The sequence below is a fragment of the Perognathus longimembris genome, chromosome 16, assembly GCF_023159225.1.
Source record: "Perognathus longimembris pacificus isolate PPM17 chromosome 16, ASM2315922v1, whole genome shotgun sequence".
NCBI classification, from domain to species: Eukaryota; Metazoa; Chordata; class Mammalia; order Rodentia; family Heteromyidae; genus Perognathus; species Perognathus longimembris.
The window spans coordinates 24,411,227-24,434,545 of record NC_063176.1 but is presented as its reverse complement, the minus strand read 5'-3'; positions in this window follow the sequence as shown (position 1 = coordinate 24,434,545).

The following is a 23,319-nucleotide window of genomic DNA, read 5'->3' as shown; positions in this document are numbered from 1 at the left end:
TCATAAGCAATTCTCATGTGGAGAATCCTGGCAGAGAACTTTCCTAAGAAATGCAGATTCTCAGACTCGGAGTACCTGAGTCTCAGACTCAGAGACCTGGCTTTAATCTGCCCTTTGAGATGATGGTAGTGCTTATTGAGACAGGGTCTTGCTATGTAGCCCAGACTTCCCTCCAACTTGCGATTGTCCTGCTTTCGCCTCTGGAGTGCTGAGATGACCAGCATGCATCAGCACCCCAAGTTGGATACTTGATTTTTGCAAACCAGTGAAATAATACACTCTGCATGAGCTCAACTAGCATAGACCTGTCCATAAGTGTCCTCAGATCACCCTCCAGGTGGTCTCTAGGAAAAGCCCTTAACTCAGAAGATGCTGGTGAGGGTGCCGGCACCCATGCTTCTGTTGGAGCTCAGCATCAAGTGTGTAGCTGAGCACTCATGCTGATGCCACTGCTCTCCTGGACTCCAAGCTCCCAGCATACATGAAGAAGGACGGGAGAGCTGTGAGGTTGGTAGGAGATTTTGAGGCAGAGAAAGGGCATTTTCTGCCTTTGCCAGTGGCTCTGTTTAACCCAGGCAAACAGACACAACCCATACCTCTCAGTAGAGCTGACCCTGCTCTGAGAGTTGAAAGTCAAACCAAAGCTCACCAGGCTTGATAGGGGAGTAAAGTGGGGGCAGGGGCTTGTGCCCAGAGGACAGAGAGCAAGGACAAGGGAGCCCTTCTCTCAGAATTCACCAGCTTTCTCCTCATCCAGTTAATTAACTAGGAAAAGGAAATTAGACCCTAAAGCCCTACTCATTTTAGAGAGGACCTTTGATGTCTCTGAGCTGATGCCAGGGAGGTGGACAGGGCCATCTCCCATGGATGGACTAGCAACATTCCACTAATTGTGGCTATTAAGCTTATTTCTTGGGAGTTGTTTTTGATTCATGTGGAATAGAATAGAGTCTGCTTTGAATCCTCTCCCACCACCCCTTCCCCGGGTCTCCTGTGGAGCATAATTATAGATGCATTGGAATAGGAATTCAGGTCAACAATTACATTAATGAGATATCTGAAGAGCATGGCACAGCAAGTGCAGAGATGAGCAAGGAGGATGAGAGAAGACAGGAGGAGGTGACAGAAATGGGCAGGATTAGAGGTCCAAGGGAGGGTTTGTTTTGTGAGGGAGGTGAATGAAAGAGGGAGAGGCTATGGGGCAGAAAGGAATGGAGAGAGAAAGACAGAGAAGTGGGCAGATAGAAGTGAGCCTTGTGCACGGGTTCCCACCAAGGGACAAGCGAGATTTCCAGAGATAAGCAGCCAACAGGTCCATTACCAAGAAGAGTGGTGCTGGAGGATCATGGAGAAGTCGAGAGTCCTGGATGCTGCTGTCTGGAGCCTACGGAGAGTTTGAGAGAACAGCTTTTGCATCACACAGACAAGGGTTCAATTTTGATCTATATGCCATTCAACCTTTTGAGCCCTGTGACTTTCAGCCCAAGTCACTTCACCTCCATTAATCTGTTTCTTACTTTGACAAAAGACAGTAAATGATTTAAAAAAAAAAAAGGTTCACAAAACTGATTAGAATGGAGGATTGGTGGTACCCGGTAGGTAGGTGCTCAATAAATCATTGTGTGATGAGGGATCTGAGTTTGAGAGAGGTATGCTTTGCAGAAAGGCTCAGAGCCAGGCAGTAGCAGACTTGAACTTCACAGCCAGGATTGTGTGAAGCCCACTGGCACCAAGGAGCATGTACCTGATGGAGCCTCGGGCAAGGGACGGGGGTAGATGAGGGCCACAGCGGATTCCTTGTAAGTTGGTTCTGGTGCTTGAGGAAGAGCTGAGCCCCTCCCACCAGGTGTGGCAGGGCGGCAGTCCTGTCCTGATGCACAGATCTGGAGGTTTCACTTGCACAAACCGGGCCTCACAGCTCTTGTGGTTACATCTGATGAGCACATCAGACTGTGGTACTGTACTGATTCACAGCAGAAACCACATGGAGACACCAGCTCTCGGGACTCTCTGAAATGTATCCCATCATACAAAGCCATCAGAATCAGGCACCCATGCCTTTTTCTGACTGCCTAGAGCAGTTCTTTCCTGGTTTACATCTCCCCCATGAACATGAGTAAGAAGAGTTGATGATTATCCCCTGATGTTCTAAATCCTATGGAAATCATAGAAACACCCTGAGACCAGGCAGGCCTCTGCATGGGGCCCCAGAGAGCCTAGTGCAGGATTGAACCCAATTTCTGTGATTTCCCCAGAACCCCTTCAGTGTCGACAGCTTACAGGGACACCTGCTGCCCTCTTTCCTGTCCTTCTATAGCTGGCTTCTTAGGCGCAGATAAGACAGGTGCTTGCAGTTGTTGCTGAGAGCAAAGTTGAGAAAAGTGACTTGTCCACTCTTCCCAGGCCTATGTCTACAACCCAAGCTCTACCCCCAGGGCCGGGTGTGCCACCGCCCCTCAGTGAGAGGCTTCTGGAGGAACTTCCCCATGCTTGGAATTCCTGCAACCCTTCATCCCACCCTGTAATGCAGCACCTCACTTTTTCATTTTAAATGAACATTCCCAGCAGTGACATCCAAAGCCTCTTCTTTTCAACAATGAATCACTTGGGGTAAATCCTGTGTCTTCAGTGACCAAGCCTGGGGCCTAGTTCTTAGTAGCTAATTAATAGACTTTGTTTTGTATTTAGTGGTTGTTTTTGTTTTAGCCTTGTGGAGGGTTGAACCCAGGGTCTCATGCCTGCTAGGCAAGCGCCCTGAGCTCCACCCCCAGGCTTGCTGCATGTATTTTGATAAATGAACAACTGAAAAAGGAAAAGGAGGGAGGAAGGCTACAGGAAAAGGCCAATTCTCCTGGGAATCGCACACTGCCGATTTTAAAGATTATAGCAGAATCTACATTTCCCCCCAGATTTCTTTATTCCCTGGGTGTATACAATGTATGATTGGACATAAATGACTACCAAAATATATTATCCAGCCCCCATGCTCCTTATGAGTGAGCACTTACTTGTATTATGTGAGCTGAAGTGGTATGAGAGAGTTGCTAATCATATCCTAAAAATACATGGCTCTGCATTTTCCTGGAAGGGCAGGAGCTGGGCAGCTATGTTGGGTCCTGGAGAGGCTGGCAGGATGGAGATAGAGGGAGTCTGGGCTCCTAGTGATGGTAAAGTTACACACCCAGCACCATATTGCTGAGATTCTGGGTGAGAGGAAAATAAATGTGTGCCTTGTCTGAACCACTATTATTCCACCTCTCCATTGAAAGAGCCAAACTTGTATTTTAATCCAAATCTGTAAGGCTAACTACCCCTTTGGGAGTGGAAGGAAAATATAAGCCCTCTGGATATACCAGGCCAAGGATTCCTCCTCCTAACCAGGCGAAGACTCCTGACAGGTATAGAAGGGTAGCTGTGTGTGCGCGCGCACACGCGAGCGTACGCATGCACATGTGTGCATGCGTGTGTGCCTGCATGCACATGCACTCCTGTTGATGTATTGGTGTGGTTCTAGTCTCTTCATGCAGCTATCTCTGTCTCATTTTAAACAGTGGCAAAAAATAGAAATGGAGCTGAAAAAGACAGGGGCAAGAGGAGGGCAGTGTACAATCAGTGTGGAGAACCCTCATGGAAACCACTGAAGGTAACCATGGGTTCATAACCTGAGGCCTCAGGTACCTAGGCCACAAGGGCCAGTGTATGATAGTAAACCCAAGACATAACTGAGTGAGCACCTGGTGTGGCACAGCCGAGTGAGCAGGATCTGGTTTGAGCTCACTGGTCAACACATCTGAGCCACATGGCACACAGCAGTGCACATGGCTCTGTAATGGACTTGCCATATGAAGGAATGCTGTTGCTCTCTTCATGAGAGGTTCTGTGCTTGAGAGACAAGCCTCCTTGATGCCACTTGTGGGCTGAATCGGATGCCTCCTCCTCTAAGCTTGCCCTAGGCCCTGTGTTCTCTCTTTCTTGTGGTAATTATCAATCCTTTCTAGCACATTATGTGTCTGAATCTAACAGGGATCCCTAAAGGTAGCAGATTCTACATCATTCCCTCCATGCAATCCCATTATTCCTGACACATAGGAGTCCCATCAACCACAGGGCAAAGGACAGCAGAGGGTGTCATCTTAGATGCTACAGAGAATGGGTGATGACTGCATTCTCCACCAGCCCATGGAGACCTCAGAAGGAGGCACAAGAGAAGGACAGTAAGGCCTGAACTGATCTTGGAGAAGCCCTAGCGCTGTTGAGAATGGCAGAATGTCTATCATTCGACATCACTACCTCTAGGTCTCTAGGAGGAACAATTGTCAGTGCATAGAGGCGCAGACAAAAATCCTTCAATGAGGCTCTGTCTGACCTAGATCACCTGAAGTTTACCTTATCCATATTTCTATTCTGTGTCTCTGCAGAGGAGAGGCTGTCCCCTCTTCTATACCCCACCCTAGCGCACACATCAGGAGATTCATTTCTTTTGGTGGAGGAAAGTCAAAAGGCTACATTTAAATCTAGGGAGAGGACCGAATGAGGGGAATCATCATTGAATGGCTTCTATTCCTATTTAATCATTTCATTACTAACTAATAGGATCATTACTGCATCTTGAAGGGAAAGAACTATGATTAAAGGTTAATGCTGTGGCTGTCTGCCTCACACCTCAAATTATGTTATAAAAATGTCCAAAGTATTTAATTGAACCTATAAGTAACAATGTAATTACACTTTAATAATGTATATGCCTCTGTATTTACTTGTTCCTCTCTGAGGACCCACGTGGGCAGGTTAAGGAAGATCATGATAGATTTCTAAAATTTCTTATTCTTTATCTCACTGAGCCTCTCTTCTCTGGATAGCTCACAGAGCATGAATAACAGGTGACTGTTCTCAGTAAGGGAGTGAGGAGACAAGGGGGCAGAGAAAGCAACAGTTCCCTGTGTGTTTGCCATGCCATAATCTTGCCAAGGGACCCTGATTCTCCAAAAGCATAATGTCCTTTTGTGACCCTGTCCTTTGTAAATAGGGTTCTCCCACTTGGAATTTCCTTCCGCTTTAAAAAAAAAAGTGTAGTGCATATGGTTAATTGACTCTTCCTACTCATTCTTAATGCTGGATATTTTTGAGAGTTAAACCTTAGAAGTCTGGTATAGACTCCCTTGCAGCTAGGATTCTGGGTGCACAGTAAGCCCTTCCATTCTGGATGGATGTAAGGCTGTAATGGCAGTGGCATTTTCCTGACACAGATGACAGGGCGATGGAGCATTGGGTATTTTTGTATCAGCATCTGCATCCGAGGGATGGTGACACAGATAACTGAAGGAGCACAGAAGCTTTGCAAGGCAGAGCCACTGTGCCAGCCTCACTTAACGGGAGGAAGAACTGTCTTGCTTAAGTCAGTCACTTAAGATTGTTTGATTACTTTTTTTTGCTAAAACTAAACCCAGCAGATGAAACTAGGCGGAAGCTGTCTGTCTCTTCTCTATGTGTGCAGATGGAGACACACATCCTGAGAAATAGGCCTGACTGCTTAACATTTAACTGGCACGTGCTCAAAGGTGCTACTATAGTCACCCTCTGTGGTTGGCAGTGGCAAGTGGCAGTGGCCCCAAGTCTATGTCCTTTCCCATGTAACATTTCAGTTGCCTTCCTATGTGGGCAGGATGAACTGTCCTTACCCTTGACTGTGGGACTGACCATGTAGTATAGGTTCCCTGAGAGAATGAGACAGAAGCAATGGTGTGCTAGTGGTACAGTTAAGCTTCAGGAAGTTTTGTGTGTTTCTATATAATGCCTTTGCTGTCACCCACAGAACATGTCCCCTACCTACTAGCTCCAGGAAGATCAGGAGAGAAATGAGGAATAGCACAGCATTGAGCCAGCTGGGCTCAGTCAAGACGAAAGACTCTCAAATAACCCATTACATGTGAACAAAGTAATGGCTGTTTCATTGCACAGGCATATGCCATTGACGCTATTTTTGAAGCTGATTGTTCCTTACCATGATTTAGGCAATGGATCATCAATGCATCAACTTCCTCAAATGATTAGTAAAGATGTTTCATAAAGATGATCTGTGGGTATCACGCTCTTAAGTGTCTCATTTAGAAGATCACATAATAGGAAGTTAGGAAACTAGTTTTAAGATATTCTGCCTGTTGTCTGTGTGAGCTGGACAAGTCATTTATTTCCTGTTTCAATTTTAGGAGGATAACTAATAAAAAAAATTGTTCTGTCAATGCCGTAGTATTGTACAGATGACATTCCCACAGTATCTCTAAGAAGTTGAAGCAGTCTTTGTGATTACAGGTCTTTCTTAGTCCTTTATGGTTTCTTAGCTTTAAATCCAAAATTTCTTCAAAGGCAAGTCTCGGATGATTTGCATTTCTTAATGATTTTAATGTATGGCTTCGAGAACTTTGATTTCTTCCATGCTACAATCTGCTGTCTCTCCACATATAATTCTAGAGTACTGAGATGGCCATGTTTTCCTCATCCAAGCTAGCAGCCTCCCTCTCTGGTTAGCGGTTTTGCTAGAGGTGCTTCTCTTTATTCTAAACTTGGCCAGTTAGCCCATTTTCCCAGCCAACCTCCCCCATCAGCAGTCCCCAAGGCCTTGTGAGAGGCACATCTCTGGTGCACTGGCATTGCCGCATTCTGTTGTAATGAGCCCTTGCATGTTTTGGCCAACAATTCCCCAATTTCACTGTTGAATTCCTTCACTACTCTCAGGTAGGTGCCATCTGGTCCTAGTGATTTATCTACATTTAGTTTGTCAACTAGGTATAAAATCTCTTCCACGTCTACTGCCATTAGAGTTAGTATCTCTGCCCTGGTGGTCCCAAAGGACAGTCTGGAAGTGGAGGTTTTATTGAATCACATAGTGTTGTAGAATCTCAGATATCAAAGGGCTCTTGCTTTTTAGAGGGAAGTTTACCATTCCAGATACTTACTTATTCAATAAACAATGGCTGAGCATCTTACTGATAACCTTCTATGTACTGACCACCTACTGTGTACCAGGCCAGTGCTGGGATGTAGCAGGTGCAAGGCAGATCTAAAATCATCCCTGATGACTTGCTCAGTATCACACTCCAGGACTGAAACCCATTCTCCCCTGCTATTCTAACTCCCAGGGTCATAAAGTCAGAGACAAAAGCAAGCAAATGATGATGGTGGTGGGAGGGAAGTTATGAGGAATAAACAAGGAATACAGGGAGCAAGAGGAAGCAGGCAAAGATGCGAACAACCGCGGTGGATGAAAGAGAAATTAGGAGTAGAGGAGGAATATGGTGACTCCTGATAGGGGTGAGGAGAGAAGCTAAGAATAGGTGGCAGAATTCTCTAGCCCAATTATCCTCTGTATACTCCAGTGTGTTGAGCAGGAATGGAGATAAAGATGAAGTGACCACTATTATACAGGAAGAGAAAGAGACATCATCAAGATAGACATCCATGCATCTGACAGGTGATTCTCTATGGATCCCTGATGGTCCTGAAGCTGCCCCTAGGTAAATGTAACAAACACTGAGACCTCTACAAGATGAAGAAAGAACTCAGCCTTGATTATGCAGAGCCTTGGAAGAATAGAGCAAGGGTTCTGAGGTCAGGAAGGAGGTAGAAAAGGGTGGCTGTCCAAAGGGGAAGATACAGGTCTTTCTATACAAAATTGTACAGGTTGATGCTAGAATTGTAAAGGAACATCTTGCCCTATTTTCTAGACGTCTGGCCTATCCCCTATGCCTTTCAGATAGCATTGCAATGAACAGGGAAGGGATTTGAGGCTCTGGAGCAGAGTTACTGAGGTCCAGTGGAAAGATGATAATGATTTAGTTCAAGGTAGAAGCCAGGTTGACAATTGAAGTGGCAGTTTCTATCATTGTGTGGAATATTAGCTGCACACCCCAGGGGAGGGAGCAACTCCTTACAACAGGATGGACTTGGCTGTATGACTTGGGGTACTGCTTCCTCTAGAGAGGTGAAAGTCCCTTCTCCATTAGATTCGGAGGCAGCTGCATGTTTGCTCTAAGCCTTTAAATGAGCATCAAGCTCTCCTGCCTTACTTCTAAGCATGTGCTTTTAGAACCAGCTCTCTATTTTTTTTCCCCCTGAGTCTTGTACTCAGGATAACACTACTGGTTTCTAGAGTAAAGACAACTTGAAGCCGAGGCAGAAGTAGACAATGGAAATTCCAGCAAACCCAGCATGATATTTGTTCACAACTCCCATGAGTTTCGACACAGGATTTGAAGCTTGGGTGAGAAATAAACTGTCACAATCCATTTATATTTGGGGGCCCTTTGTTCTCCTAGCATGATATAGCTTATACTGATGGGTGATGCAGCTGTGAGAGAGGGTGGAAAGACAGACAGACAGATAGACAAGCATGCAGATACAGACAGATAGACAGAGACCAAGAGGAGGGATGTGGATGTCTAAAGGACTGGGGTTAAAAATTATAGTGAATGAATGAGAGGTAGGTGGGCCTTACCCAGTAAAATGATGGGCTCTGGCATCAAATCACTTTCCTCTGGTGTCTTGTACCAGTTACCCTGGGCTTCAGTTTTCTTTTGTCTAAGACGAGAGTCATAAAGAGGCACCTAATTATAGGGTTGTTGTTAGGATTCAAGGCATCACCCATCTGTACTGACCTGTGTATGCTTAGCACAATTTCCAACTAATTGTATATGCTTGGTATACATTAGTGATCGCTATTCTGTCCAGAACGCCTGTTTTTGCGGATCCTAAAACAGAGGGTGTACTATGCACTAGACTCTTGGGGACTCAGTTTTGGCCTTGGTGGGGGAAGGGCGCCAAGAGTGAGATGCTGCCCTTCCCCCAGCCCTGGGACAGTGTGAGAGGGAGCCCCCTCCCACCTTCTGGCCTCAACCGGAAAAGAAGCACCCTCCCCGCCCCTGGGGGGCGAACATGTGCATGCCACCATGATAGGGATTGTCCAGCCCACAAAGGAAGTTTCATGACATCACCTGATGGGCAGTCTGGCTTAGCCAATGGCCCAAGTCCTTCCCTTTCCCGCCATTAACGCTATATAAGCCCCCCTCCCAATTAAAGCCTTTGAGACTCATTCAACCATCCAGCCATCTCCCCGTTATCTTTGTCCTGCAGTTCCTTGTGGGAATGCTGGCCGGATATGTAGAGGGGGCGGTCCCCGATCGACCTCCCTTCCTCCCGCCCTGGGACCGAATGGCTGGAAGCCACTCCCACGCCTTCTGGGTCCAGAACTGGAAGGAGTAGTTCTGGCTTGGCTCACCTCCCATCTCGATCTCAGGTCCACGTGGATGCCTCCAAGATGGCGCCACCGGTGCCAAGGGGCGGTCCTATTGGGGTGTGACGTCAGCCCGTGGGGGGAGTCCCAAGATGCCACTCTGGCCCAGACAGCCCAGCTCTGCCAATTAGCGAAGCCTGCCTTCCTGTCTTCCCCACCATAATAAAAACCTTCCCCCGCCCCTTGGGCGAGGAGTTCGGTTCATAACCCCAGACCGTCTCCCTGGAGTCTTCCTTTCTCTGCGCCGATCACCGACACGTGAGAAGGGGTAGGGGTGGGAGATTTCAGTAGTTCACTCTTCTTGGCTAAATGCAGCCCAATGAGAGCACGCCTTCACCTTCTGTGGGCAGAAGATAAGGCCGAGTGCTCTCTCATAGTTTTTTGGGGTTCGGACCATTCTCCCCGGGAATTTGGGAGGCAAAGGGATCGTTCAGATCCCAACAGTTCCTGACACATTATGGGGGGCCAAGGAAGGGATTTCGGCATCCCACTTCAGCCTAGAGCAGTCCAGAAAGGACACACCTTACTCTAGACATTGCACAGCTGCTTAGTAACAGCCAAGTTTCCATTGCAGCCAGCCTGAAAGTACGTTGATTCTGAACAGCATGGTGTGAATGGCCAATGACAAGCATTTCATTTGCACTTAAGCCAAAACAGTTGTTAGTAAATTAAACATTGATTGTAAAAAAAAAAAAATAAGGCCTCCAATTAGGATTTACTAATTATATCACCGGCTCAATTGTCATGCAATTTATATACAATTACCCCAGAACAAATATTTAATTACTTTCCTCTTAATACATTGAACTAATATTGTTCCTCAAGCTGTCGGATAGGAATATAGAAACATTTAATTTACATGGAAACATGAAATCAGAGAAATAATGAGACAGAAGCTACATCATCCTGTCTGTCGACCTGACATTGCTTGGGCTAATGGGAGGAGGGAGATGAGGAGAAGGAAGTCCTCGTGTCTGTTATTATGAAAGGAGAAGTACCTAGGAAGGCATAGAAACATGTCACTGCCCTGAGGTGAGTGGTCCACAGTCCTTGTAGGCTTGGCAGAGGTATAGCGAGCCCTGTACCTGTGTGTGTCCATCCTCCCCCTGAAATACATGTTCCTTATACATCATATGTTGATGTAACAGATACATCCAGCCATGTAAAAGTGACACTCCCAAATACACACATTGCCTCCTCCCACACTAAATTGCCTGGCACAATCTGTTCAAAAAAAAAAAAGTTCAATTTGCTACAGAGAAGCCATGCAATTTTTCCAAGCTGGAAAATGGTATGATCTGGCTCACGCATTAGCAGACAGTGAAGCAAAGGCACCTGTTAAGATATCATTGGGAGCGTGCCTGAGTCTGAGATGTTCCAATCTGAAGGGTAGAGGGAAGGCTTTGGTGGAGGAAGACCCTGAGAGTCTGGCGTGCGAAAAGAACTGAATGGGCCAGGGGCAGGAGCTTCCAGGAGTGAAGGCTGCTTTCCTGCTTGGCCTGTTGCCTGGGAGAACTTCTGGGTTCTACACTTGCAGAAAAATCCATGTGTCTTCAGTGCCTTGCCAACATTTCTCCCATGGGATTGTCCACTGAAACTGTCCCTTGTGTATTCTGGAGGCACCGAGCCCCAGGTTGTTCCAGAATCTATAGGATGCTTATGGGTTTGGTTTGGAGAAGGAGCTATACCATATGTATATAAGAAGTTATTTCACAGATGAATAGATTAGGAGTCCTAATGTAATAAATTTAATTAATTAAATATGTTTGTTCAAGAAAAATGAGTTTGAGTCATACAGAGAGAGAGAGAGAGACAGAGAGAGAGAGAGAGAGAGAGAGAGAAAGAGAGAGAGAGAAACTTTGGCCTTGAGGGGAGGAGTGGGGTCTTAGATGGGTAGATCTTTTATTCATTCTCCAAGTCTGAAGCATGGGACTTAGTTCTGTATTGGCTGGGTCAAATACTAGCTGAGGCTTTCAGCAGGTGAATTCCTCTCTCTGGACCTGTGGTCTCTGTTAATCAGGAGTTGTCCTAATACCAGCAATCTACCTCCGTGCACTTGAGGAAGAGATGCTAGTCAGAGGGCCATGGTTGGAAGCTGACAAATGATGAGGAAAATGTGCCTGGGGTAGTGTGGTCTTACCATTTTCTCCAGGATATGTACTGCAAGAAAAAAAAAGACCCTGATTTTGAGGTGACTGCATTTTGTCTACCAAGAACAAGTTCCTAGGTGGATGTGGAAGTCATTACAGTGGAACCTCTATTTCCCTAGAAGATTTGCTTTAAAGTCTCTTCCTATGATTTGACCAGACTAAAAAAAAAGGAAAATTTTCCCAGTACTAAGTGCCAAGAACTGAGGTGGGTATTTTAAGTCTATTGCTTCAGATTCAGGGCATATATTTCTATTATGAAAATGTGGAAGATGACTCTGGAGTGAAGAGAATATTGCTGAGTGTCCATTGCAGTAAAACTTGCCATCTTACTAAATTCTGTTCTTTGCGATGTCTTTGAGTTACTTTATAACTCTGTATGTCCTTAGAAAAGAATATTGCAAATGAAGTGTCTCTTCTGGAGATGGCAGTTGAATTTTGCTCAGTGGTTAGTGACCAATTTTGCAGATATTTATGAATGTGTGCTCTTTATTCATTACATACATATACTCTTTAAATTCTCCATCACTGACTCACAGGTATCAAGTGAGTTTTCTCACTGTCTTTTCTGAGCTCTTAATTTGATCTCTTATAACAAATATTAGCAACAGAAAACAAAAAGGAAAATGATTAACTGGAAACCTCAAACAGGAATGAGAGAAATGATGCATTTTAAAGCAGTGTCTTAGCCTCAAGAAATAAACACCGTTAAGACTGATTTAAACACCAGTGACCACTGAGACAAAGAAGGGAGGGCATGGCATGGTTAAGGGTATAAGGAAGAACCCCACAAACATGAACAAACCTTATTATGCATATTTCAGTCTTTGTTGTCTCCATCGATAAAATTTCTTGGGGCAAACACCCTATGCAAATGGAGATTTTCGTCATAATCCTAGTGCTCTCTTTATAAAAGAATAAGTTCCACTCTGATTTCTATTTCTCCTAGACCTGCAGCTTCTCAACATACCTAGCTCAAAACCATCCTTATGCCATATTGTAGAGGCATATTCTAGGGTGCCCACTCGGATCTCTTACATTACCATATTCCAGAAACAGTGCTGGGCTCTGGAAAGTCAAAAATGGATTAAATCCTGACAGGTGCTTCATGAGAGAAATGCCTCAGTGGAAAAACAACAATAACAACAACAACGTGTAAGAGTTCACTGGGAAGCCTTTGACTGAGGGAGAGGCTAGGGGTGGTAGCATTTAGAGCTGTGCTTGTGTTGCTATTGGTGTCAGCTGAGAGCTTATATGCAAGAGAGACCTCCAGGCAGAGGAAACAGAACAAACAGAGGAAGTGAGTTCTTCAACATGCAATCGGCTGTGCATGGGACTAGAGAGGCAGCCAGCCTGCAGCTGGGGAGGCTAGGCATGGAGACCAGGCAGCAGAGGCTGACTCAGGTCAAACCAAACCAGCTGCCTACTGGACGAAGGGACTCAGACTTCATACCATACATACATCAGGGGTTGACAATTCTGTCTGCAAAGGACCAGATGGTTGGTTGAGACTTTGAAGTCAGCTAGGGCAGCTCACTGGGCAGCAGCCATAGGTGTCAACACATGGCTGTGACTCTGTTCCAATAAAACTTTATTTACAAATGGCCTCAGGATTCCCTCCCCCCGCCCCCACCAACACACACACCACTTGCTGTATTGGCCTAGCTTTACCATGAGCAGTGGATGGAGAGGACGAGGACAAAATTATTGTGTGGCCATCATGTACAGGACAGACTGACATAGGAGGCTTGTGGGAGCCAGACAAGACCTCCCAATTGTGAATCTTCCATTTGAATAGGAAAGAAAAACAATGCAAAACCATTTGGGGCCTAGAAGAGGGTCCTGGCCATTTAACAAAGGAGATGGGAGACAAAAGAGTTCCTTACAAGAAGGCTCCAGATCCCAGACTGGATGTGAACTAAAACAGTAACTTTGCGGTTTAATTTTAGCCAGTAACGGCCGGTTCTATAACAGAGACTGAGATAAAGATATTCATCAGGAGTTGCAAAAACAAATCAGAAAAGTTACCTGTTACTGCAAAGCACAAATTCATTTTTAGATGCAAATTTTACCTTCAGGTAAAGGGGAAAGGGGCTGGGGGTGGCAGGCACAGGGAGAGGAGCTTTCTTCCAAAACAGCTTTTTACTAACTGGAAAGGAAATAGACACATCTGGAAATTTCAAAACTGTTTGCACAAGTCAGTACAGTCTGCTCAGGCTCTGTTTTCTCAAACCCCAGGTGTTACATAAGATAATGTTACTAAAGTGTTTGGGACTTAGGGAGAAAGACTGTATAAACATGTGGTTTTACTATAACTCATAAAAGATGATTGTGTGGAAACTTCAGAAAAATGGAAACCCGGCACAGTATAAATGAATGGCTTCCTTTCTCATTTTATTGCTGTGTCTTGCTCAAGGCTTGGAGATGTGATTAGAAATGGGTGTCTAGAGGCCAGGCCAATGCACGATGAATGAGCAATTTGCCTCCATTTCTCTATTGGGGTCTTTTGACTCTGACAGGTTAAAAACAGAGGGGACTGTGATGTGAGTTGCAGGCATGTATTTGTGGGTGCTGTGGGCCAGGTTTGGGGGAAAAATGAGTGATTGGAATGTAATCAGTAAGGGCTAGAAAGAGTTGGTTGTTTCACGTTAGCCGGGACTGTGCAAACATTCTGGAGGAAGCTGACCTCCAAGTATCACTTGGATATTTTCCAGTTCCTCAGGTAAAATGAAATGTGAAATGGACCCATTTGTAGCTGCAACATCTTGTTTTTATTTGCCCATAAGGACAGAACACAAGTGTCTTTGAAAAGCCAGCCATGTGTACAGCTCCAGGGGCTGGAACATCAGCTCATGAAAACTTCTGTGTTCAGAATACTGGAAAATCCGCAGGAAGAGCATGCAGAGACTGGAGAGCAGGACACCATTCATTTCTTGGAATTAGGCAGATCCTTTCTAGAGTGGCCTCCCAGGTTGGTACTTAATCCACTGGAGTCTGGAAACAAGAGTCAGATAGAGAGGATGTAACTGTGCCTGGGAGCCACTAGGAAATCTCTCCTGACCACAGTGACTCTGTTTACTACCAGCAAGAGACCATGGGTCATGGGAGCTTGAGAACTGGGTGATCAAGACCCAAATCTTGCATCGGCCACTTGCTAGAGGCCAGGCCTCAAGCTAGTTGTTACTTCATCTCATGGAAGCTCCTTTTCTTTATTTGTAAAAAACCAGGATGCAAGCATTTCCAGACTTTGGAAAGACATTGTCAACCCCCTAAGCCCAGGTCTTGTCCATTCATTGTACCTCAGCCAGTAGCAAGGTCATTGCCTAGGAGAACCAGGGAGCTCTGACTTTCGATGTGCCCCGTTCAAATCTGCTTTTCCTTGTGGGATCCCAGAATGGCTTCATTGTGGTATACACTTGGGTGACAGAGAAAGGGAGACAGCTTCACAAGGGACAGATGGAGACCAGGACACCCCAGAGGAGAAGGCACCTCCGGGATGCTCTGCTCCTTCCTGGCTGTGCCATCACAAGTCAATCCCATCAGTTAGTTCAACGTGAATCCACATCCTCAGAATGATGAGGATAATGATGATGACGAGGTGTCTGGGGAGCAAATAGAATCACATATGTAAGAACACATGGCCACAAAGTGCTCATCTGGATTTAGTGATGGTGATCACAGGTTAATATTCCCTTCCAACACTTCATTTAGCAAAACCCAGCTGTGGGAGGCCTGTAATGGGGAAGAGATGGCTCTATCTCCAGGAACTCAGGATTGGGGTCTCCTCTATATGTACGGAGAGGCTTGGTAGGTAAGGGAGCGTTGCTGTCATAGAAGTCTTCGGAAGAGAAGGCAGTGGGGCAAAGGTGGCTCACACCTGTAATCCTAGCTACTCAGGAGGCTGAGATCTGAAGATTGAGGTTTGAAGCCAGCCCTGGCAGGAAAATCTACAATTAATCACCAAAAGAAAAAGTCAGAAGTGGGGCTGTGGCTCAAATGGTAGAGTTCCAGCTTTGAGCAAAAGAAAGAGCAGAGACAGTGTCCAGGCCCTGAGTTCATGCCTTAGGCCTGGCACAAAAGCAAGAGAGAATGCATTCCACAGCATGGCTAAGGGGGTGGGCACCCCACATCCCAACAGGCTAGAAAAACAATGCCCTTGGCTTTCCCTTATATCCACCCTCTGCCTATCTGTCCCTTTATTGCTGATTCCTTTGACAAATTTCTCATTGGGGTTTGCTTTCTGCTAGGATCCATGAACCTTGATTTTCTAAAGCTTATAAGAGAAGTTAGGAGATATAAAGAATTTTAAAAAGTGAATTGAAGCCAGGTATTGGTGGCTCCTGCCTGTAATCCTAGCTGTTCTGTAGGCTGAGATGTGAGGATTGCTGTTTGAAGACAGCCTAGGCAGGAAAATCCTTGAGATTATTATCTCCAATAAACTACTAAAAAAAAAAAAAAACCCCAAAAGCGGCACTGTGGCTCAAGTGGTAGAGCACTGGTTTTGAGCACAGAGAGGCTCAGGGACAGAACCCAGACCCTGAGTTCAAGCCCCATAACCAACATAATTTTCTAAGTGACTTGATCCAGAAAGGGCTATTCTCCAGAGCATAATTTAAAGAGGTTGTGCAAGCTGGTGCCTGGAAAGAAGTTACACTAAGGACTTTCTGAGTCTTCTATAAGGTATCAAAAGGGAAGACAAAATCTAGAGAGAAAATCCATGAGAATCATTCATCCCTTCAGGAGGCTGGGAGATGGAGAGAATGTCAGGCATGGGCAAGGGCTGAGAAGAATGCATGTAGCTAGCGAAGGGTTAGGACAGAGAGTCTCCAAGCTGGCCTCTACCCGTCTCCTCTGTTTTAGCATCCTCTTGACTATTTTGTACCCTTCCAGGCTCCTCTGGCACAGGGTGGTTTGTGCTCCAAAGGACAGATAGCCCTCGGTACACAGAAATGTGCAGAAGGGGAGGAGTCCACGGTTTTTAGAAGAAAACTTGTATTAGGAAGAAGAGCTGGTGGAGTCTTTAGGCCTTGCTTGGCCAATTTACAGCCAGAGGTAGAATAGCATGTTGTTAAGAACCAGATTCCCTGGGCTTAGGAGGATGCTTATGTAGCAGGTAGGTGGGGAGGAAGGGGGAGGACCTGATCAGACCCAGAATGCACTGCTCTGTAGGTGCATTCAACTAGACAGTTCAACTTCCATAGAGAAACATGGTCATTTTACTGGAGAAAGATTGTTTACCCAGTTGTCAGGCCGCAGCCATTAGGCCCTGGTCACACACCACACAAGACATACACTTCCCTTCCTTTCACAATACAGAGCACACTGCTAAGTGTGCAAATCTGTCTTCTGAGGAGAGTCTCTCCTCACTGAAAACTCCCCCATGGCTTTCCCTGTTGTGAGGGAGTCTGAGTCTGAGGGGGACATGGCCTGTCCTCAGAGAGCACCCATCCCTCCCCTGTCTGCTTGAGGGATGAGCCTGCACTGCAGAAATTCTCATCTTGTAAAGGGAGCCAACTTCAAGCAGTGGTTCAGTCAGGGCTAAGGTTTCTCTAGGCCTCGAGTGTGGACCGAGAGGTTCCTGGGAGCTGCTACGGTTGACAGGGCCTGTGCCAAGGCCCCGGGCCTGTAGTGTACACAGCTCCCAGATGTTCAGCTTGCAGGCATGATCATTTTGCATGGCCAGTTTGCAATATGGGCTTGCAGTGTACCACCAGCCATGTCTAATTCTGTAATCTATTTATCCTGCTCAAGTTGTAATAAACAAGCCAAGGGCTAAAGGTCGGGCAGTGGGGCCCAGCTGGCCAGGCAGTAAAGGGGGTGGTATGTGAGGGATTACGGCCCCTTCATGTGGCAGGGCAAGTGGGGCCATGCAGGCTGGGCCCTTGGCCCTCTTTTCTGCAGGCTGCTAGAAGTATCTGTGAGCAATCTGACCATAATTCTGAGGTTCTCCTGAAGAATAAGCAATGGGAAGGGTAGACTGCCTAATATTTGGCGTTTTATTGCTGTGGGTATCTACCATGCATTCAACACCCAAGGGTGTAAATCCACCCATGCACTACACAGCAGTACCCAGCCTTTCCTTGGCACCTCGCTGCTTCCTCTGAGTGAAGTAGAGCAAAGGAGAACCCTAGGTTTGGGGACAAGTGGGAATAGTGAAGGATGGAATGCTTTGAGTTACAAAGGCAGTCCAGGTCTCCTGAGCCAGATTGGAACTCGTGAAAGGGTTGGGGCTGTGTCAGAACAAGAGCATCCGTTGTTACTGATGTGTAGACTAAAATGAACCATCTCCCTCCTTCCCTCCCATAGGCCTTGACTCTGTCCTTCGCTGGAGGTCACTGCCAGGTGACTATACACTATATTATGTATAGTGTCTTAATATTGTATATATTATATATTTTATATTAAATATGCTGTATATATACTATATATTGTATATTGTTGCACATATTGTATGTATATTGTAATATATGATATATGATGTAATATATGGTATACATTAATACACTATAAATATTTAGGGAATTCCTAGGACAGCCAGGAGGCCAGCTGGACCCTGAGAGAATTTCTTTTGACTAGAAGACTGGACTTCCTTCTTGTCTGGAGTGGGGGGTGGGGAGATGAGGTCTTGAGAGACAAAGAGCTGGACATGAGCTTTTGAAACACTTCTGCCACAGAAGGCATGATCCAGGGGGCTGTTTGTTGCTTTGCTATGGCTGCTGTGCCATCATGCTCCAGGATTTTCTCTGATGCAGAGGGAGAGATTCCTCATGACCTCCTCTGGGTGAGTAAAATGCCAGCGACGGGAGCTGCTCCAAAGTAAAGTCCTTATGAGCGCAAGGCATGCTCCTCTGGGAGAAAGTGAAGAGTAGGTGGGTGTGAAGCTTTGAAAATAATTTCTTCACCCTTAAGTTTGGGCCATGGAAGCCATTTGTCTAGGTGTCTCAGAGAACATTCCCTAAGGACCATTCTTTTGCCTGCTGCAAATATGGCGTGAAATCCTGGAAGGTCCTGGAAGTTGTGAGTTCTCTAGTCAACAGTTCTTGATGCTTTTCTGACACTGAAGGACAGATAACAGGGTGAGAGGGATCAGAGTTGGTGAGGGTAGGGGGCTAGGAGATAAGGATGGAGTTCCACAAGGGAGCCAGGATGGAGCGGGCATGCTGTGTGACCTCAGAGGCAGCAGCCAAGCTGTGTAAAATGAATGACTCGCTGGAGAGCAAACACCAGAGGAACCACAGCTTCCCTCTGGTCAGCTGCGGAGCTGATGGAGTCTTGAGAGATTAAATAAGTCCAGAGGAGCCTTGAGGTTGGGTCTGAGTCTCCTCCTCCCCTGTTACCACAGTCCCTGTGCTTTCCTGGCACTCCCTACTCCTCAGCTCCTGGAGACTCACAGTCCATCAATCAAAGGCACATTTCTTCCCAGCCTGGACCACTGGGCTGGGGAGAGCAGGCTTGTGAGCCCACCCCCAAGGGGATAATTAACGAAAGAAGAGCTCCATTTCTTTTCACAGATTTCTAGGCTGGCACAACCCACAGGCCAGGCTTTGAGCAGGACTGTGATCCAGTCCTTATTAAAGACTCATCAGGGTGGTCTGTGGCCAGACAGGAAATTGAAAGTGAATGTCAGGAAAATCTATTACTTTGTTATTTGGGGAGAGTTGCCATTTCTGCACACAGGGGGAGAGTGTAAGGGGATTCCACCTCCTTCCTTCCCCTGGTGCTCCCAGCTGGGTGATAAGGCAGCCCCAGCCACCATGGGTGAGTGAGCCAGCAGGGGTGTCTTTGAGGACATATAGAAAAGCATGTCTATCTATGAAAATAATCTGTATATACTGTAAAGGAGTAGATGCCTTCGGAAACTCCTAGGAAGAAGAGAAGCCCAAGCTCCAAGAAAACAGGATCTTGTATTTGAAATAAAAAAAATCAAATCAGTTCAAATAATCACGATTACTCCATGGTGTTATTATATATGTAATATATATATAACATATGTATAATCTATAGTTATTATAATATATGTAATATATATTCTATCAAACTGTATATATATTCTATTATATAACATACACTATTACTATATATACACTAATAATATATATACTATATGTCATATAATACACTATTATATTTATATTATATATAGTGTATTAATGTATACCATGTATTACATCATAGATCATATATTACTATATATACAATATATGCAACAATATATAATATGTATAGTATTATATATACAGCATGTATAATATAAAATATATAATATATACAATATTAAGACACTATACATAATATAGTATTTCATAATACATATTATATATCTCATATATACTATATTATGAAGTGTGTATATGTCATATATTAATATGGTGTATATGCAATATATAATAGTGTATTCTATATAATTCACTGTATGTGAATATTATATATAATAGTTATATATAACACTATTACTCCACATCTTAAATTCCCTCAGAAACATCACTCCTAATATAGCTCCAAGTGATAGCTTATCTCATCATTATCCAACCCCCCAAAATGACTCCTGTTTTATGCCCTGTTCCAGTCTTTTTTTTTTTTTGCCAGTCCTGGGGCTTAAACTCAGGGCCTGAGCACTGTCCCTGGCTTCTTTTTGCTCAAGGCTAGCCCTAGCCTTCTGCCACTTGAGCCACAGCTCCACATCTGGTCGTTTTCTATATATGTGGTGCTGGGGAATCGAACTCAGGGCTTCATGTATACGAGGCAAGCACTCTTGCCAGTAGGCCACATTCCCAGCCCTGTTCCAGTCTTTTAAACAACCCTCCAAACAAGTGACTGCAGCAGATTCCTGAGCACTGGTTTAACTTTCTACTGGGCCCTCAGTCCCCTAGCAGAGGCGCCTGTCTTCTGTCTTAGAGATCCTTTATCTTTGAGCACGCTTGTGAAATCTCGCCATCTTTGCCTGGCTAGTGATCGATCATTCCTCTCTCCAGAGTCAACTTGTTCTTTGTTACAGTTTTGTTTCAGGGAACAAACCAACTAATTCTTTGGCAAGACAGATACTGCTCTATAAAATCGCCTGGCCTGGTAAACCGGCTTGCCCTGTTCCCACATCAAGGGCAGAAGATGATGACTATGCCTGGTCTTTCTGTCTGACTTGCTCATCTCTACCCTATGGAATCATTTTTCAGAGAAGCAAGATCCCCTGAGAGACCAAAGGTTTTGTTTGGAGTGTCAACCCCACCCCACCTCTCTCTCCCTCTCCCTGAGGTTCCATGTGAGAAATTTCTCTGTTTCGGGAGCCAGTACTTGCTGTGTTCTCCTCCACCAGCTGGAGTCCTTTTATCTTACAAGCTCTGTGAATCAAGTGATGGACTGAGCCTCCTCATCTCCATGGTTGCTCCAAAGTCAGCAGCCAAATTCACAGACAATCTCCTGCCAACGAAGGGACCTTTGTGACCCAATGTGAAGTTCTCTCAGGACTTTATCTTGCTGTGTCTATTTTGGTTTGCTATTTGTTTTGTTTCCTTCTACATTTAAGATTTAACTTCCACGCATGTATCTAACCAGCATAAAATCCTTTCAGACAAAAAAACTATAATGCACAAACGCTAGCATGTAAAGATGTTTACATTTCAAAGTGATCTTCTAACCACCCAGTCATCATGCATTGCTTACAGTGATAACCTGCTGCTCTGGTCCTGACTCTCCATCCACCTATTGCATCTTATCACTGCCAAGATGGTCTTCCCACTTGTGAATAGAAAGAAGCCACTTTCTGCTCACAATCACTACGGTTTGGATAGGAAGGGTTCCCCCAAAAGGCTCCTGCAGCAGTATGCATGGGTAGAGCTTTGGGGAAGCTGACTGGATCCTGAGAGCACAGGCTCTGACACTCAATGCATCCATTGGTGGATTTATAATTTGATGGCCTTGTGGAGAGGTAGGGGAAATGAGGCAGGGCCGAATTTGGAGGAAGTAGGTTGTTGGGACCCTGGAAAGATAAATCTTGACCCTTCCCCTCTTATTGCTTGCTCTCTTTCTTCCCATTTCTTTTTCTCTCGGTCTTTCCGTCTGTCTGACTTCATCTCTTTCTCTCTTCTGTGTCTCTGTCTCTGTCTCTGTCTCTCTCTCTCTCTCTCTCTCTCTCTCTCTCTTCCTGGCTACCATGAAGTGAGCAGCTCTGTTCCATCACACCCTGTCGTCCAGGATGTTGTGCCTGGCCTCAGGCCCAAAGCAACAGAGCAAGATAACCAAGGACGGACTCTTCTGGAACCATGAGCAGTCTCTCATTTACATGCTTGTTCCCAGGCTCCCACTGTTTTTAGCCAGCATTCAGGACATGGAGCAACTTCAGTCTACATAAGGGAGTAATGAGTTTGCCCTATCGACCTGGTAACTCAGATGCTCTTAAAAAAGCACTCCACTTGTCCTGAGGTAGCAACTCTCCAGGTGAGGCTAAATCAGCAGTATGTTCGTCCCTTGGAACCTGTCACCATCGCAAACTCCTGAGACAGACCCTGGAGATGAGCCTGTGCAGCCTGTGCTAACCCCTGAGGATGATTTCCCACAGGAAGGTAATGCAGGGCAGCTCAGCCTGGGCTACCTGTTAGAGTCCCTTCCAGGGAGGGGGCTGTAAAGCAACATTGCCGATGTCCAGGCTTCAGATCTGCTGCTTGGTGGGTAGTTTTCCAACCCTGAGTAGTTCTAGAAGAAATAATAATAATAAATCTAGCATTCATACTTTTGGAGTCACTAAATGCATTTTGCAATCAATGAGTTTATATTCTTTTTTTTTCAAATTTTTATTATCAGACTGATGTACAGAGAGGTTACAGTTTCATGCATTAGGCATTGGATACATTTCTTGTACTGTTTGTTACCTTGTCCCTCATACCCCCCTCTCTCCTCCCCCTTTCCCTTTCCCCCCCTGAGGTGTTCAGTTCACTTACATCAAACAGTTTTGCAAGTATTGCTTTTGTAGTTGTCTTTTTTTACCCTGTGTCTCTCCATTTTGGTATTCCCTTTCAATTTCCTAGTTCTAATACCAGTATACACGGTTTCCAATATACTCACATACGATTACAGAGATAGTGTAGGTACAACCACAGGAAGGTGATACAAGAACATCATCAATAATAGAAACTACAGATACACATGGGACATTGAAAGTAGTTACCACTCTGATATAACAATCGTTTCCAATGAGCTTATACTCTTATTGAAAATAGGCTCTCTTAGGTGGTCTTAGAAATTCATTGAAAAGTCACATTTAATTATTGAAAACATGGTCGGTTATATGTAGAGTTTTTAGCAATCCTCATAAGAACATCAAGTATTCAATCGGTGTTCAAATTTCTCATTGTCTCATGAATATCATATATCATGAGATGTGTGTGTGTGTGTGTGTGTGTGTGTGTCTGTGTGTGTGTGTGTAACTGTTTTGAATCAGGTACACATAAAGTCCACCCATGGTGATGAACTCCTTTTTATTTTTAATCCCTTGTTCAGTGCTCTCTCTCTATTTTTTTTAAACTTCTTTGGAATGTATTTGTTAAAGGAAACCAATTTGAAATGCATGATTTTTTTTTTAGTCTTATGATTTTAAAATTGAAAGCTGTGAAATCACTTGACTAAGGTTAGTAAAGTTCCAAGGTTAGCCTACAATGTTAACAAGCTCACTCCAGTTGTTCAACACTTGGAAGTTACTCTTGTTTGGGCCTAATGAATTTCAAGGCTTTAGAGGAAATAAAAATGTTCACATTGTAAACACAGTTTGAATATTTACTAAGTTTAGCTAAGTGTGTACATTAGATTTGCTCCTTCAGGTGAATTAAATGTGTTCAATTTAGATGAACTGATTCTTGTTTGACAGACCCATCGAAAGGAATTTCTTATTTAAAATTT